Source organism: Nicotiana tabacum, chromosome 16 (assembly GCF_000715075.1).
Source record: "Nicotiana tabacum cultivar K326 chromosome 16, ASM71507v2, whole genome shotgun sequence".
Classification (NCBI taxonomy): domain Eukaryota; kingdom Viridiplantae; phylum Streptophyta; class Magnoliopsida; order Solanales; family Solanaceae; genus Nicotiana; species Nicotiana tabacum.
This window is the reverse complement of record NC_134095.1, coordinates 54622296-54638577: the sequence shown is the minus strand read 5'-3', so window position 1 is coordinate 54638577 and position 16282 is coordinate 54622296. Positions and strand designations below refer to the sequence as shown.

Here is a 16282-nt window from a genome sequence, read left to right as displayed (position 1 = left end):
TGAGCTGAGAGGGCGCTGAGTGATGATTGGCCCTACTGATATCCATGATAACCATGACCCGAAGATGCCCCACTATAACATGGGCGAGCTGACTGAGCAGGCCTGAATGAACGTCCTCTACCATACTGAAATTGGCCCCTCAAAGGAGCACCATTATAACTGTCCGATCCTCGAGGCCTCTTGGCCTCCCTCTCTTCTTGCTCCTGATGGTGAACAGACTCAATCTCCTGGGCGGTATCAACAACCTCCTCGAAGGTAGCACCCATCACTCTCTCTCTGGTCATAAGAATGCAGAGCTAATAAGTAAGACCATCAACAAATCTCCTGATCCTCTCTCGATCGGTCGAAACCATCCAGATGGCATGACGAGCGAACTCAAAAAACCTTAACTCATACTGTGACACAGTCATATCCTCCTGTCGCAACCACTCAAACTGTCTACGCAGCTCCTCTCTGCGGGACTGCGGCACATACTTCTCCCGGAAGAGAACGGAGAACTGCTGCCAAGTAAGGGGCGTTGCACCAACAGGCCTACGCCTCTCATAGACTCCCACCAAGTGAAATAAGCCCCCGAGAACTGAAAGGTGGTAAATGCCACACCACTAGACTCAAGAATCCCTACTGTACGGAGCATCCGTTGGCACTTATCCAGGAAACCCTGGGCATCCTCACCCTCTGCTCTGCTAAAAGTCGGAGGTTGGAGTCTACCAAACCTCTCAAGTCGACGCTGCTCATCATCCGGCATAACTGGTACTACAAACTCCTTAGCTGGTGCAACTGGTTGGGCTGGAAGTGCCCTCGACGTCTGAAGTCCCTGCACTACCTGCTCAGGTATACAAGCAGCAGGGGTCTGATTGCCTCGCACGGCCTGTGAAGTAGCTGTTGCTATAGTGGTTGAAACTGCCTGAGCCAGGCCAGTGCAAACTGATAAGATCTGTGCCAAGGCCTCCTGAAGATCCGGAATCACGATGGGCTCAGTTGGTGCCTGAATTGGTGCTGTTGGAGCATCCATAGCTGGAGCCTGATCCTGAGCTGGGGCAGCTGGTGGATCTACAGGTGCTGCCCTCGCTGCTCTGCCTCTACCACGGTCGCGTCCTTGGCCTCTGGTGGCTACAGCTGGTGGCATTGGGGGTCATCCACCCCATCCGGTAGCGTGTGTCCTCACCATCTATGAGAGAATAGAATAACAGAAGTTCAGTACTCGTATCAACAAGTTCGCACGATAAGAATTTTGAGAATTATGAAGTTTTTCCTAAGGGTTTTACAGCCTCTCAAGGATAAATACAGACGTCTCCGTACTGATCCACGAGACTCTACTAATCCTGCTCAAGACTCGTGAGACTTATGTAACCTAGGCTCTGATACTAACTTGTCACGACTTTAACCCCAAACCCGGTTGTGATGGCGACTCTCATGAAGACAAGGCCAGCCAATTGAACATAATTCACCATTTTAAGCAGTTAAATAACATAAAGATACTTTAAACATGATTTAATAGAAATATTTAGCGGAAATAGAGATAACAAAACGAAAACCCAACCGACACAGCCCTAACCGGGATGTCACAAGTCATGAGCAACTAAGGATCCTAATACAAGTCTACTAAATGTGATATCTGATACAACTGCTTGAAAAACATAGAAATAATGAGATAAGGGAGACACTGGGGCTGCGGACGCCAACAGCTACCTTGCAGTCTCCGAAACATTGCCTGGACTAGAAGGATAAGCACTCAAGAGCGGGACCTGCTACGCTTGAATCTGCACACAAGGTGCAGGGAGTAATGTGAGTACTCCGACCCAGTGAGTAATAAATATAAATAATGGCTGAAAGTAAGAAAATACGTAAAACACAAAGCATTCTATACCGAAGTAATAAAATCACTTAAAATTAGTAAATCAGTGAAGAATCAAGTAAATCCCTTTTTCAGTAGGTAAACAAGTAATTAACAGGTAAATAACAAGTAAAAGTTCGCCCCTCGGGCACAGTATCAACAAAAAAACCGCCCCTCGGGCAACATCTCAGAACAGTACCAGCCCCTCGGGCTCAATCTCACATCAATGGGTATCCGCGCTCAATAGGGGTGTACAGACTCTGGGAGGGGCCCCTTACGGCCCAAGTGCAATATCAAGTCATCTCGTGACATCAAATCTAGGCCCTCGGCCTCATATCAATCAAGCCACCTCGTGGCGTATATATCTCAGGCCCTCGGCCTCATAAACAATATCAACAAGCCACCTCGTGGCGTACATATCTCAGGCCCTCGGCCTCAAATCAGTATCAGTGTTTCCTCACAACTAGGCCATCGGCCTTACTTAGTCAAAAATACTCGCAAGCCCCTCGGGCATTAGTAAAACATTATTTCTCAGACCAAAAAATCTTTTAAAATATCATTTAAGTCTCAAAACGGAGTAAAAATGGCTGAGTGCTAAAATAGTGGAAAATAACATGACTGAGTTCAATTAATAAGTCAAAACAGTGAGGAAATAGTACTAAAAATCCCCAAAGGGTTCAAATAGTTAGCACGAAGCCCAAATATGGCAGTCAGCCCAAATCATGATGATAACATATAAATTTTAATCAAATACGCGGTAAAATCATCAGTCGGGATGGACCAAATCACAATCCCCAATAGTACATGAACCCACGCTCGTCATCAAGCGTGTGCCTCGCCTCAATATAACACTACGATGTGCAATCCAGAGTTTCAAACCCTCAGAGCATTATTTACAATCATTACTCACCTTGAACCGGCTAAATTTCTAAATTGCGACGCCATTGCCCCTCGAATCGGCATCCACGCGCGTCGAATCTATCCAAAATCAGAAGAATACATCACAATATGCTAAAGGAATAAAGCCCAAGCTAAAACAATCGAATTACCACAAAATTCTAGAAATTAGTCAAACCCGACCCCCGGGGCCACATCTCAAAATTTGACAAAATTCACAAAACTAGAATCCTTACACTCTCACGAGTCTAACCATACAAAAATTATCCAATTCCGATATCATTTGGTCCTTCAAATCATCATTTTACATTTTTGAAAGATTTCACAATTTTCTTCCCAACTTCCATCCCAAATCACCAATTAAATGATGAATTCAATGATAGATTCATGTACTCTAGCCAAATCTGAGTTAGAATCACTTACCCCGATTAATTTCTTGAAAAACCTTCCAAAAATCGCCAAAATCCGAGCTCTCTAGGTGAAAATATCAAATAAAACCCAAAACCTCGTATTTATAGAGTACCCCACAGATTTTCCCTCCGCGGACCGCACAAAATCGACCGCGGTCCACACAAAACCAGTGCGGTCCGTACAAAAACGACCGCGGCCGCACAGGCTTTCCTCTGTAGTGACAGGCTCTAGTATTTTTGCCATAACTTTTGTTTTTGAATCATCTCAAAATTCTTTGTAGATCAAAAGATATGAGCTTCTGAAGTAGGACCAGTGAAATGTTCCCCACTACGGCCACACAGCATTTTGTGCAGTCCGCACAGCACCTACCGCGGCCGCACTTCATTTTGTGCGGTTCGCACAGCACATACCGTGGTCGCACTTCTTTTTGTGTGGACCGCGCGGGTGGGTTCCGAGGCCTGCAACCCTTCTGGACCTGCTACAGCTATGATTTTCGGCCTAAAATATCCCGGAACCTACCCGGAACTTCAAACCAATTGTACCAACACATCCCATGACATCGTTCAAACTTGTTCAAAACTTCGGAACGCTCACAACAACATTAATTACCAATTTAACATAGGATTCAAGTCTAAGAACTCTTAAATTATGCTTTTGATCAAAAAGTCTATCAAATCTCGTCCGAATGACCTAAAATTTTGCACACAGATCCCAAATGACACAACGAAGCTACTGTCACTCTCGGAATTCCATTCTGACCCCTATATCAAAATCTTGCCTATCAACCGGAATCGCCAAAATATCAACTTCGCCAATTTAAGCCTAAATCTTCTCTACTACTCCAAAACCCATTTCGATCGTGCTCCTAAGTCACAAATCACCTCCCGAAGCTAACTGAACCATAGGAACTTAGTTCCGAGCCTTCTAACACATAAGTCAACATCCGATTAACTTTTCCAACTTAAGCCTTCTTAAATGAGATTAAGTGTCTCAAACTTCACCAAACTCATTCCGGACTCGATCCGCCCAACCCGATACCACAAAAACACGGATAACGAAGTATAAAGAAGCTAAAATGGAGGAAACAGAGCGGTAACTCATGAGACGACTGGCCGGGTCGTCACACATACCCCGGATAATAATATATACAAAATCTACGGGGGAACCCCCTGAATATAGACTAAAAGGAACAACCCCTCAGCTCGAATGAAATAAAAGACGAGACCTAAAAGTCGTCTACCCAAGTGTAGTCGGCCTAAGCATACTACTAGCGGTCAAAATAAAATAATAAAGTAGTGAACATGTAATATTCAAATTTCAATTCTGCTCCTTTTAGTCCCGATCCCATGACCATTAATAGAATAAAATCAAACAAGAAAATTAATCAAAATCATTATTAAGTTCAAATTACTTCCATGTCTTCAAGATAGCATCATCTTCAATTTCAACTTTTTACCTAAACCTATAACCCAAATCCAATTCATTTCTTGTGCTCTCAACTAAAGAATAAGTGATTCAAAGCATAACAACTATTCTGCCAAGAACATACTAACATACAATTTATAATATCAGCCGCAAAATCAATGTGCAAAGTCAAGCAATCAACAACAAAGTTATAACATAAAAATGCACAAAAAACAAAAGAGAATTAGACCTTTAATGATAATTTTTTTCTGAAAAATTGGAATGAATTCACACTGAATCGAGAATAAAAAAACTCTACCAAGCCCAACGAACTGAAACTCGCTAGCGAAATCGAATTCGACCTCTTTAACTTGACCAAAATGAGGCGAGCGACAGATTTTCGGTGACCATGGCTTAAATGATGGCGACGACAGTAGCTACGGAAAGGGAGAGAGATATGGGGGAAATGAGAATAGGGGTATGGAAGTCACTGATGAGACGTGAGAAATAGAGAGATTAGAGTCTCAAACTTTAGGGAGTGCGGCTGTTAGCTCTAGGGTAGTCTGTTCTCTTCTCTGTTTCATTTTCCAAATCCCCTTCCCCTTCTGTTTTTTGCCGTTTCTTTCAATTTTGGGAGATGAGAGATTGGTTGTGTTCTCTCAAAGTGAAAGGGAGAGTGGGATCGTTGGGATATCAAGAAGGGTGGGGTGTGCTAGGTTTTCGGTGAGTTTTTGTTGAGGGTGGAGTGACTGCCTTTTTTTCTTTAGTGGTGGCGCAGCGGCGATAGGCAGAGAAGGTTGGTGTGGTGGCTGGATCTATGAAAGGAGGTGAGATGGCTCTAAGGTGAAGATGGGGGGTTAGGTGACGGCTGACCTCCTTCTTCTTAGGGTTCAAAAGCCTAGGTCTTTTTTATTTTAAAGATCAAGCTATATGGGATTTGGGGGTTAATATGGACCATTGGATTAAATAAAATAAAAGGCTAGGGTTTAAGGGGAGTTGGGCTACTGGGTTAGGGAAGAAGTGGGCTCCGAATTTAGGCCTAAAATTTGGCCTGATTTGGCTCAAAATGTTGGTCTTGTGACATAAAAATAAGAACTAATCCAAAAATTCATTCTTAAAATAATATCACTACAAAAATACTAATAACTTAATTAAATAAAAATAAGAGAAAAGATGAAACTATTTTTTATGTTTTCAAATTCATATTCTAAATTTAAATTAAAGTAAAAGTAGACTAAAATCCTACGAAAAAATAAAAATAAGTAAATATTTTAGAAACACTAACTTTAAAAATAGTACGGGTCAAAAATTACGTGCTTACACCTGCCCCTATTTTCTTGAAAACTCGAAAAGTTTTTTAGCAAATAATTAAGTAAGTAACGTAATTAATTTCTGACCTGACACTTATTCAAAATAAAATAAAGATGGATAAAAAGATTGTGACCGAACTCTGTTATCTGAGTTGCCTACATATTCTTGGCTATAAAGGAATCAGGTCACGTATAGTTCAGAAGTAAAAAGAGTGGAGAAGGATAACGAGGTGGAGAGAGTCGATTGAAGTATCGTCGTGGTTCCGGTCCGTGGTTCCTGTCAAGACATCAAAATAAAACCAAATAAGATAAAAATTACAAGAAAACCACAAAATCCTGTCAACTCTTCTGTCTTGAATCTTTTCTCGGTCTTGCCGTGCATCTCGAACTGTTGACTCGCATCCTTGAGGCGAACTTCTGCTACGTCTAACTTGGATTGTCTTTGAAATGAATTTCCTTGTTCTCCGGGTGAGCGCCTGCTACTAAATTGAAACTTGAAATGGCTTTAAAATGAATTCCCTCATTCTCCAGGTGGATGCTTGCTACTGACTTGAAGCTTGAATTTAACTCTAAAATGAATTCTCTCGTTCTCCAGGTGGGCGCTTGCTACTGACTCGAAACTTGAATTTAACTCTGAAATGAATTCCCTCGTTCTCCAGGTGGGCGCCTTCTATCGACTTGAAACTTGAAATAAATCTGAAAAGAATTGAATTCCCTCATTCTCCAGGTGGGCGCTTGTTACTGATTTGAACCTTGAAACCAATTTCTGAAATATCGACCCTCGTTCTCCAGGTTGGTGCCTGCAATCAAAACCAACAAAACGAACAAAATTTTCTACCCCAGTTTGCACTGAAAAAATTTGTGAGTTTTTAGCAAAACTGTAAATCACATATTCTATTGATGAAGGCTGCGATGATGAGAGTAAAACCAAAGACTCGACTAGGATGTGCGTCTCCTGTGAGTAAAACTAAAAAAACATAAACTAGGAAGTGCATCCCCTAAGAGTAAAATTAACAAACTTTGAAAAGGAAGTGCATCCCCTAAAAAAGTATAAAAAGGAATGACTCAAACTAGGAAGTGTGTCTCCTGGGGATGAAACTTGAATAACCCAAACTAGGAAGTGCATCTCTTAGGGGTGATATTTGTAACCTAAAATTAGGAAATGCGTCTCCTAAAATAAAATTTGAAAGACCCATACTAGGAAGTGCGTCTTCTTTGGGGTGAAATTAGAATAACCAAACTAGAAAGTGTGTCTCCTTTGGGGTGAAATTAGAATAACTAAACTACAAAATATGTCTCCTAGGGATAAAACTTGAATAACCCAAACTAGGAAGTGCATCTCCTATGGTGAAACTTGAATGAATCAAAGTAGGAAGTGTGTCTCCTAGAGGTGAGGCATGAATGACTCAAACTAGGAAGTGCGTCTCCTGGATGAACTTAAACCTTAAACGACCAAAACTAGGAAGTGCGTTGCCTAGAGGTGGAATCTCAATTTAGGAAGTGCATCTCCTAAAAAGTATAACCTAAAAGACCCAGACTAGGAAGTGCATCTCCTAGGGGTAAAATCTCAGTTTAGGAAGTGCGTCTCCTAAAAATATAACTTGAAAGACCCCGATTAGGAAGTGCATTTCCTAGGGGTAAAATCTCAATGACTCAAACTAGGACGTGTGTCTCCTAGGGATGAACTTAAATGACCCAAACTAGGAAGTACATCTCCTAGGGGTGAAATATCAATTTAGGAAGTACGTCTCCTAAAAAGTATAACAAGAAAGACTCAGACTAGGAAATGCGTCTCCTAGATGTGAAACTGAGCTTGAGGAAAACTATAAACTAAGCTTGACTAAAGTAAAAAATGACCCTATTCTCCAAGTGGGACCCCTAAACTCAAGGAAAACTAATAATTACCAACTTAACGAAATTGAAAACTAACCCTATTCTCCATGTGGGACCCCTGAACTCAAGGAATGCTAAAGATTAATACCTTAAGGAAACAAAAATTGACCATATTCTCCAGGCGGGACTCCTGAACTCAAGGAAAGCTAAAGATTAACAACTTAAGGAAATTGAACTGATAGCTTAGGAAAGACTAAGATGCAACCCTATTTTCTGGGCGAGACTCTTGAACTTAAAGAAAGCCAAAGATTCCTCTCAACTAGGGATATGCCTAGGAGGTATAATTATTCTCAACTAGGGAAAATGCCTAGGAGGTATGATCTTCTCAATAGCCTTTGCGTAAGCAGAATTGGGGCATTACACCAGAAAAATTCAGGCTTCCAAGCTTTGATATGAACATAGCCTTCATCCATGTTTCATACAAAGAAAACTTGTGAATTTAAAACATGGTGGTTAGTTTGTGGCCTTAACTACGAGGGCGATTTCTCTTGCACTTGTCATGATCAACTTTGATTTCAGCTTGGAAGACAGTACTTCTTATCAGCCAACTACTTTTCTGGACAACACTTATCACAAGAGATATTCCTTTTCAAGTCCAATACCTTATACTCGATGCATTGCACTCGTATTCTAACATTCACCGAATCATTTCCTTTTACATGAATCCCAAAGAACATCTATTGTCATCAACTCAGTGCACACAATATTCCCCATGTCTTACACCACATTGATGTGCTTGTCGGACTTTGCTTTGTGTAATTAAAAAGCTGGTAGCAGATTTTGAAATTATTTCTCAATTATTTAGACAAAAATAGTCTTAAAAGGGACTAAATCGTAACAAGAGGAACAACATAAGGGGAAGAATGAGAAGAGATGGTATTTAATAAGAAAATTTTCATCCAGGAAAAAGAACAAAGTAGAAACCAATTTGATTTGAAGACCAACCCCACTAATCATGACATGCATTTTGGATTAAGCGGTCTGATCTATTAAGCAAGTCTAATCTTCAACTCTTGTCATATCTCTAAGCTTTGAAATTGTACTTCAACGCGCCAATTGTCCTATCTAATTTACGATACTCAATCAACTTGTAGAGCCCTGAAGGGTTTTCACCATCAAACCTTTCTTATTTTTTCTTTTCTCAACTCACTGTCGCCTTATGGTGCCCGTGAGGGTTTTCACCGATAAGACTCTCTCATTTTTATCGTTTTGCCTCTTTGTACTGAGAACAAGGTATTGCCCATGATTCAAGAAGGTCATACCTTTACCACACACTAGACTTGGCATCGTCAAAGATTGGTCGGAAGGTCTTTCTTTGGACCGTAATGTAGGCTTTTGGATAGGGTTCAAAAGAAAGGGTGTTATAAAGACTCAAAACAACTAAAATGAACGGGGTTTTAACTTACAACTTTTGGAATCAGATCTATTTACAAAACTAAAACTTCTGCCCCAGTTTCATTGAGTCTGGGGAATTTTAAATTTTTATTTTGTTAGGACCAAACCTCATAGTAAGGTTGCCTACGTATCCTTCAAAGGAATCAGGTCGAACATAGTTCCGACAAATACTTTATGAATTTTTTTCTTTTACTTTTTATTTTTATTTTTTTTCTTTCTCTTTTCTAAATCTATTTCTAATTCCAAAAGAGGGGTATGAAAGAAAATGAATTAAGGCTCAAAAAGGTAGTGAAGGATAAAAGTGTTTGGGGTAACAAAATAATATGCCTTCGTCATACCAAATCTTGAGAAATCCAAGTGCAAATCATGCAATTGCAAATAAGCAGAAGAACCATGCACAATATCTCTTGATGGTATCAACACAAACACAAAGTGCCAATGGACAATACCTTTGTCCTAATGGCTGATCCTTGTCAGTCTGGATAAGACTTAACTCAACCTTATTTTGATGTGAAAATATGTATTTCAACACTGACTGATATACCTCAAACTACTTGAGAGACATTTCCTTGTTGTATGCTCTTATCAACCTCTTGATTTCCAGACTAACTGCTTCAGTTTCACTCAATTCAAGTTTTAGGTTATCTTAGAATGCGTGAATCTTCATTTATTTCCTCAAACGCATCTTTTATCATATTCAAAACTGTGTTTCGTTATTCCGTGATTAGACTAGCTTTCAAGATCTGGCTAAAAACTCTACATGCATGCCATGTCACTGGAACTGGCATGAAGAGTGCTATATATAAGAAGAAGAAAAAAAAGTAATAAAGACTAGAAATAACAAAAAACAAAAATCTCATTTGACCAAAGGACAGAAGGATTTGAACAGCAGAATAAAATCTTGATTAAAGCCCCGAAACAACCCTAGATGATAGACTTAGAGAACAGAACTAATTAACAAGACTCGTAGAGATAGGCAAAAGAGGATAGAAGGATTTGAATCACCAAAATAAACAAGATGAAATCTGGATTACAATCCATAAATAACCTAGATAGCAGAAAAGATGACAGAATAAACTACCAAGACTCCATTCTAGCGAGGAAAGGAGGTGTTTTCTAATTACCAAGCTCGAGATCTTAGTCAATGAGTTGCACATCAAAATTACTGGGACCTTCACCAATTTCAATCACATTGTCTTCACCAAGTGGCTTATTAACTCCTTTGACTAACCCTTCCTTAGCATGGATTGTTGAATTAACGACTGACCACCTAAGAGATGTTGTGTTGTTATGTACCTGTAGAGGATTATGTGTGACACTTGGGTATTACTTCCTTGGACCACAATTATCCCTTCTTGAATCATTCTTTCTATTTTCCTTTTTAAAGCACGACAATCTTTAATGTTATGCCCTGGACATTAAAGGGGTACATACATCGTACAGTAGGATCAAAACCTTTTGCATATGGGTCCAGAGTATGCCGAGGAGCGGATTAATCAGGCCAGAATGTTTTAACCTTTCAAATAAGCTTGTGTAGGATTCCCTGATTGGCATGAAACTATTTCTTTGCCTTTTTCCCTCTATGCCCTTATTTTCTAAGGTTGTTGGGTGCTCGAAAATGTTGTGAAGGCGAAAGAGTGTTATGCGATGCTGGTGCTTGCCATAAGGAGTGACCCAGTGGTTTTGTTCCCCTCCATGCCCCTATTTTCTAGGGTTGTTGGGTGCTCAAAAATGTTTTAAAGGTGAAAGAGTGTTATGCGATGCTGGTGCTTGCCACAAGGAGTGACCCAGTGGTTGGACAGATGACCGAACATTGTTCGAAGGATAATACTGGGGTGGATTATGTGAAGCTCGGGGATAGGGTTGGGGTTGGGGTTAGGGTCATGACTGAGTATATTGGTGAGGCAAAACTATTGGGTCATGTTGTGATTGTGAGACAACCATGGAAATATCATCATGTTCAAGCAAGCTTCATATGTCATTCTGAATTGCTTGTGTTGTGGATTTTAAGGTAGAATAGCTCATGATCTTGCTTGACTTCAGCCCATCTTCTACCATTTCTCCCATTTTTACCACATTATTAAAAGGCTTATGCAGAGCCGAGATCAAATGCCCAAAGTAAGTAGGCTCTTGAGCTTGAAGAAAGTACTCGACCATCTCGTCTTTTTCCATCGGGGGATTGACTCTGGCAGCTTGCTCTCTCCATCTGAGCATGTATTCCCTAAAGCTTTCATTAGGCTTCGTTTCCATCTTGGTGAGGGACATGCGATCCGGGACAATTTCTATATTGTACTGAAAGTGTTGGCCAAAGGCCTAAGCCATATCGTCCCATGTATACCACTTGCTAGCATCTTGGCGGGTGTACCATTCTAGAGCTGCCTCGCTCAGACTCAAACTGAAATAGACCATCAATAATTTGTCCTTTCCAACGGTGCCTCTTATCTTACTACAGTAACCTCTCAAATGGGCCACGAGATCTCCATGTCCGTCATACAAATCAAACTTTGGCATCTTGAACTCAGTGGGAAGTTAGACATCAGGAAACAAGCACAAATCCTTGTAAGCCACACTTACTTGGCTTCCTATCCCTTGCATGTTCCTCAAAGATTGCTCTAAACTCTTCACTTTACTGAATATCTCATCTTGCTCCACGTTCTTAGATGGCTTCTCGGTTTCAACAGGAGGCTCAAAGTGACGGGTGTAACAATAAGGATCTGAGACCTTGAAGGTTGGTTCTAGAGCATAGTATTAGGCATCGAGAGCTTTGAATGCATGTTCACTAGAAGATCGATGGAGGGTAGATTATGGAGGGGCTACAAAAATAGGAGTGGATGTCGGAGCAGGGTATGAGGTTGTTTTGGCTGGTGGAGCATGGAAAGTTTGGGATGAGGTGTCAGGGTAGTTGTGGTAAGGGGTAAAGTCTGGTGCATGTTGAGGGGGAAGATCAACAATAATGGGAACCTGGTCTTGTGATAGTGGTGGGATAGTTGTAGGGTTTTCAGTGTATTTAGTGGGGAATAAAGGTGGAGGATTCCCCCTAATCCAAGCCTGATACATTTCTGCCATCTGCTATTTCAAACTTTGGACCTCCTCTTTCAATTCAAATTTCGACTCCACAAACTAACAAAAAGGAGCAAAACAAAGCCAACATGTTAGCGTTAGGGCATTTATCAGATAAAAATATCACATTGTGTGCAATGCACCTAACAACAATGAACAGTTCTACAGTGACTTTGAGGGTCACAAGGTCACTTGGCATCATCCCAATTTTGTTCATTTCAATCTTCTTTTTTCTTTCTTTTCTAGCACTTCTTGGCTTGCTCATTTTCCTCTCTCTCTTTTCTTTCTAATTATCACTCTTTTCTTTCCTCTCATGTATCACATTCTATAACTTCATATTTGTTTTTAATTTTAAAAAAATGATTCGATCGAATCCTATATAGGTTGCCTACATATCATGTTCCACATGAATAAGATCAAGCGTAGTTCTGGAAAAGTAATGGACAAAATAAACTAAAAATAAAAATATTTTTAGATTTTCCATTTATAAACCTTTTTTTGTTTTCAAATACAAAACAGGAAGTACAATAACCAAGACTAGAAAGTAAAAGAAACATGAAAACATACTCAAAAATATAAAAAGTCTCTTCAAGCAACTCCTAAATGTAGTGGTCCTGACTGGATGGTCCTGGGGCGTCTGTCATGCTCAAGCACTGACAAATGGATCCATACCTGAATGAGAAGAATAAGATTAAATAAGGTTAGTGACTCAAGACACTATGCAACGCAACAACACCTCCTATTGGACACATGCAAGACATGATTGGGCTATTTTTGCAAAATGACCTACGTGGCCAAGGGTGGCTATTAGTGCAAACTCAACAAAGGTGACCTATAATACATGGAATGCGTCACTAAGGTTTATATGGCTTCAAATTTCTAATAATCATGGCCCTAGAAATTACTTTGCAAAAATGACCCATTTTGCAAATGGCCGATATGGACAAACGTGGCTAAAGATGAAAATTCAATAAAGACGGTCTTAAAGTAATATGACACCTAGTTGTGGACTCAATATTGTAATACATGGGTCGCTAAACCACTTTCGCGAAAATGACCCTATTTTGCAAGAATGGATGATGTGGGCAAAAGTGACTAGACATGCAAATTCAACAGGAATGGACCTTAAAATTGAGAGAACGCCTTGTTGTGGACTTACGGAACATGGAATAATAATCCAGTTTGAGAAAATATCACTATTTTGCAAAATGATCAATATGGCCAAACGTGGCTAGACATGCAAGATTTGGCTATGACTTCCTGAAGCCAAGAACCTAAGACTCAATAGGAAGACCAGGCCCTATATGGGCTGCCTACGTATCCCGTCCCGAAAGACGAGAATCAGGTATGCATAGTTCGGGAAGATTGGATATGGGAGAGAATTTTGAAAAAACAACCGATTTGGAGAAAACATATTTTTTGTCTTTTTGAAAAATGATGGGAATGTGCAAAATCTTTTTGGATTTTTCATTTTCATTTTTTTGGTCTTTTTCTTGAAAAAAAATTGTGAAAGAAAAATATAAATGGGCCCTGCTTGATTCATTTTTACACTTCACCCTCTTTTCTTTCTCATTTACCCTTAACCATTATTGATCCGCCAAATGACACCTTTTACTCTTAAAGAATACAACATGTAACACATAGGGATGATTAAATGTCTTTTTGGGCCACTGACCCATTTTGATATAATTTGGATAGGCCTCCTACAAAGGGACACGGTGCCTGGGACCGAGCCTTGGTAGGTCTAAATGATATGATGCAAATAAAAATGACCTAAAGGCTGACCTACGTTTTGGGGTTCACTAACAAGGCAATTCGGGGGAGCGTATGGTCGATAGTGGCTGCTCAAGCTTTTCACCCACTCCATACATCAAACGGCCTCCTCCTATAATAAGGGTGACTCAATAAAGAGTTTGTGTACGCAACACATACTACGAGACTTGTTGCAGAAAGAATTGACATATGATGACAGTTATAAAGCAGCAACATATAAAAGAAAAACTGTAAACACATAAAACAACTAGCAAATAATAAAACAACATAAACAAAATAAAAATCACATAAAGAAAATAAAAAAGCGTAAAAACCTCATCCGAATATTCTAAAAATCCAACAAGATCAAGTGTCGTTCGAACCTGCAACTCCCTAGCAAAGTCGCCAAATCTGTCACACCCCTTTTTCACCTCACTAACCCCTTTAAAGTAGTAAAAAATTTTGAAGCTTAAAAGGGTTTTTAAATTAAAAGTGACAAGAGTTTTGTGTTTCGAAGGATTTTATCAGAGTCGCCACCTGATATTTCGTTTCGGTGTGCCAAGTCACCGTTTTTAAAATAAAAAATTTTCTTCAAAACACATTTGACTCTAAACATAGTCTGCACCAAATATTCATGACAAGGGGATTTATTTGACTTGGGTAGAAGGTGTTAGGCATTCCCCAAGTCCCGTGAAAGTCACGATTGTGTACTTGATCTAGTTGGCTTTAAAGAATACTCAGACTAAGGCAAAAACACACAAGAGGCTCGAGGTCGTCCCCATCTAAATAAAATAAGATAAAAATACAAAGAGTCTACACTATGCTCATTCCACGATGTCCGTCACGGCCTTCAATTACATTCATTACGGGGCATACCCCCGGATAATACTATATACAATATCTACGGGGCATTCTCCTAAATATAGACTAAAGGGAACAAGCTCTCACCTCGAATGAAATAAAAGACGAGACCTAAAATTTGCCTACCCTAGTGTGGTCGTCCTAAGCATGCTACTAGCGGTCAAAATAAAATAAAGTAGTAAACATGTAATACACAAATTTCAATTCTACTCCTTTATGTCCCGACCCCATGGCCATTAATAGAATAAAATCAAACAAGAAAATTAATCAAAAATATTCTTAAGTTTAAATCACTTCCCTGTCTTCAAGATAGCATCATCTTCAATTTCAACTTTTTAACTAAACCCATAATCCAAATCCAATTCATTTCTTATGTTAACTAAAGAATAAGTGATTTAAAGCATAACAATTATTCTGTCAAGAACATACTACTAACATACAAATTATAATATCAGCCACAAAATCAATTTGCAAAGTCAAGCAATCAACAGCAAAGTTGTAACATAAAAATGCACAAAAAAAGAAAGAGAATTAGACCTTTAATGATAATTTTCTTCTGAGAAATTGGACTGAATCCACACTGAATCGAGAATCAGAAAATTCAACCATGACCAACGAACTGAAACTCACCGGCGAACTCGAATTCGACCTCTTTAACTCGACCAAAATGATGTGAGCGGCAGATTTTTGGCAACGGCGGCTTAAATGATGGCGACGGCAGTAGCTACGGAAAGAGAGAGAGATATGGGAGAAGATAAGAATAGGGGTATGGGAGTCGTTGATGAGGCGTGAAAAACAAAGAGATTAGAGTCTCAAACATAAGGGAGTGCGGCCATTAGCTCTAGGGTAGTCTGTTCTCTGCTCTGTTTCGTTTTCCAAATCCCATTCCCCTTCTGTTTTTTGTCGTTTCTTTCATTTTGGAAAATGAGAGATTGGTTGTTGTCTCTCAAAGTGAAAGGGAGAGTGAGGTCGTTGGTAGATCGAGAAGGGTGGAGTGTGTTAGGTTTCCGGCGGGTTTTTGTTGAGGGTGGAGTGGCTGCCTTTTTCTTTGGTGGTGGCGCGGCGGCGATAGGCGTCAGAGATGGGTGGTGCGGCGGTTAGGTCTATGAAGGGAGGTGAGATGGCTCTAAGGTGAAGATGGAGTTAGGTGACGGTTGGCCTTCTTCTTCTTAGGGTTCAAAAGCCTAGGTTTTTTTTTTAAAGATCAAGCTTATTTGAGATCTGGGGGTTAATATAGACCATTAGATTAAATGAAATAAAAGGCTAGGATTTAAGGGGAGTTGGGCTGCTGGGTTAGGAAAAAAGTGGGCTCCGAATTTGGGCCTAAGATTTGCCCTGATCAGGCTCAAAATGTTGGTCTTGTGACATAAAAATAAGAACTAATCCAAAAATTCATTCTTAAAATAATATCTCTACAAAAATACTAATGACCTAAATTAAATAAAAATAAGAGAAAAGATGAAAC

At 39.9% G+C, this 16282-nt stretch overlaps 1 long non-coding RNA gene across 6 annotated transcripts; it reads right to left on the bottom strand.

Annotated features, from left to right (window-relative positions):
- Positions 1-1477: 1477 nt before the first annotated feature.
- On the bottom strand, positions 1478-16005 carry LOC107822049 (uncharacterized). Of its 6 annotated transcripts, none has more exons than XR_012700054.1 (5): positions 15355-16005; positions 12772-12876; positions 4866-12264; positions 2745-2812; positions 1478-1760 (listed from the first exon to the last, which is right to left on the bottom strand). It is a non-coding gene; the product is annotated as an uncharacterized LOC107822049 (long non-coding RNA). The 6 variants fall into 6 exon arrangements; XR_012700052.1 differs by having other exon boundaries at positions 1479-1760; positions 4797-12264; XR_001656294.2 differs by having other exon boundaries at positions 1492-1760; positions 4797-6656.
- Between the last annotated feature and the right edge of the window lie 277 nt (positions 16006-16282).